Source organism: Amorphotheca resinae (genome assembly GCF_003019875.1).
Source record: "Amorphotheca resinae ATCC 22711 unplaced genomic scaffold M430scaffold_2, whole genome shotgun sequence".
NCBI lineage: Eukaryota > Fungi > Ascomycota > Leotiomycetes > Helotiales > Amorphothecaceae > Amorphotheca > Amorphotheca resinae.
The window spans coordinates 1843821-1846511 of NW_020194472.1; positions in this window are offsets into that span (position 1 = coordinate 1843821).

Genomic DNA, 2691 nt, shown 5'->3' on the forward strand with positions numbered 1-2691 from the left:
CCCCCCCCCCACCACTTTAATATGAGGCCTATTTGATCGTTGGTCTGCCTCCCATAGTAATTAATACTAGGAAGTGACCATAGTTACAACTATTTACATATATATATATATTCTATAAAAAAGGGCATAATAATAGGGTTCTGCTGGTTTATTTAGCCTAGTCGATCCCCTATAGTAATTTATACTGTAAAGTGACCTTAATTTAGTTGCCTGTAGTACTGTTTAAAAGGATCTCAATTGAGCTACCTACAGACTTGCTGCTAGTTTATTCGGCCTGGTCGATCCCCTATAGTATTTTATACTGTAAAGTGACCTTAATCTAGCTTCTTACAGCCCCTGTATAGTAAGAGGTAGCTCCTACGGCTTAAGATCAGGGGAGCTATACCTAGCTCGAAATATAGACTCTGTTTGCCTCCTATCTAAAGAGACAAAATCAGCCTCTATATCTAAGCTTTCTACCCTGTTTTTGTCATTAATATCATCCTCTATATTACTTACTATTAGCTGTCCTAGATAGCTAGGCCGTGGCTCTAATTGGCTATTAGGATAAGCGTTCTCTAATATCTAGGTATCGTATTGTAACTAAGCCACCTCTTGATCTGTCCTAGCCTCCTCTAGCCTCTTCTTATACTCTGCGTTATCAGGATCCTTAGCTAGTCGGCGCTCTTTAACCCTTACTTAGTGCTCCGCGTTCTTGATCCTGTTAAGCCTCCTAGTACGCTAATATTCCTACTTCTGTAGCCTACTAGCTGCCTCCTTTTAGCGTTTATGTACCTTCGCCGCGTAAGCTATAGCCGTATCTAACTTGCCCTCCTTTTGTAGCCGTTTTCTACTCTAATTAGCCTTTTTCTTGTGTTGCTTAAGGATTCCTATATTAAGTTGTAGGTGTGCCGTAGTAGTCGTCTTAGCTGTATAGATCTAAACCTTAATCGCGTCTATATTACCGTAATAGCGATTCCTTGACAGGCTACTAAGTAGATCGCTGTTCCTTTGTCTCTAATATCTAACAGTGTCTACTGTCTCTCTTAACGATCCGGGCTGTATAGGAGGTTCGGCGCGTAGAGGAGTAGGTAAAGTCAGATCGTCGGTATTGTCTTGATTACACGGTGTTTCTATTACCTCCTAGGGTTGTTTGGCTTTGGGGGCAGGGTTCTTATATACCTGTATCTTGTTAGTTATAGCTAGTAGTAGGCGTTAGTAGCGAATACCTTTATCTTAATTAATACCTTCTTTTTACTTAAAGGCTACAGTCCTGACTCCGCAAAACCCTTCTTAATAGTACTAGGCTTAAACGTCTGTTCCTTAATACTCGGTAGATCAAATAGAAAGTTAGCTATCCTGTAGCTAAGCTTGCCGGCGCGTAGCGTCTTCTAAATAGCCTTATCGTGCTAGTGCTTGTAGGGCTAAAAACAAGAGACGTTAAGAGGCTACATTATATGCGTCATATAAGAAGGGAAGGCCTATAGCGTGATATTGTGCTTTAAACAGGTAATCTTAAAGTCGTTAGAGACGTAAGATTAGTGGCTATCTATTAGTAGTATATGCTTAGGGCTACTAGGAGTAATACTAGTATGCCGTATAAAGTGTTGTAGCTAGTCTAGAGCTAGATCGCTATTAATATAGCTAGTAGGGCTTACTATTAATAGCTTATCCCTTGTTTAGTTCTTATTAAACTAGTTCTCTATAAACCACTAGCCTTAAATAATAATAACACAAGGGATAGTAGATCTAATAGCGTTAATCCCTTTAACTATCGTCACTTGTTGTCTGTTCTTAGGGCTAGGAGTATAGAGAGGAGGGGCATCCGTAGAGACGTAGACAGTCTCCCCTCTTGCCATACTAATACAGAAGCCAGATTCGTCAAAGTTCTATATATTAGAAGGAGGAATAGCGTAGCTCTAGATATAGGCACTATAGTTGCTAAACTACTAGCGTATAGTATCTTAATCCTGTGCTGTCTTACGTTTAACGTCAAGAGGCTTAGTTTTCCTTTTCTTGATACTAGGGAGTTGCTCTTTACAGAACTTATTTAACTAACTAGTAGAAGGGGGCCCTTAGGGAGGGTTGTGATCCTTAAGAAGAGTTTTAATAGCAGCCCTGATCATATCACGAGTAGCTAAGAATCTACCGAGATACTAGCTAGTAATATAGTTCTTAACTGCCCGTACCTCCTGTTTATTTAACAGTAGTGGCCTGCCCTTATTAAACTCGATATATAAACGGCTATTATCCTTAAAACGGCGTTAAATCTCCTGTGTTTTGTCTAGTATACTAAATATATCCGCTACCTCTGTTGATAGTATTAAAGGGTGATCTAGCTTATATTAAAGCGCCTGTTAGAACGTCTTAGTGTCTACTCGAGGGGTGCCTCTCTTCTTCTTTCGGCGTGCTATTGCTACTAAAGGGCTTGCTAGTAGTGGGCTTGATTTAGGAGGGCCTGTTTGAGGGGTTTTAGGTAGAATTAGTGTTGTAAATGAACGCCGGGCTGTAACCGCAATATTAGCGGGTGTAGAAATCGAAGGGGATTCGAGTGTAGGATCAACAATAGTCGTTATATTGATTTCGTAGATAGATCTAAGGTAGATCAAGGTATTGCACAGCTTTTAAAGCAAGAATCAAGTCAATTGAGTGATGTAGTGATTTTTAATGAATATTATAAGGTGTTGGTGTTGTCTACTGAATATCGCTAAA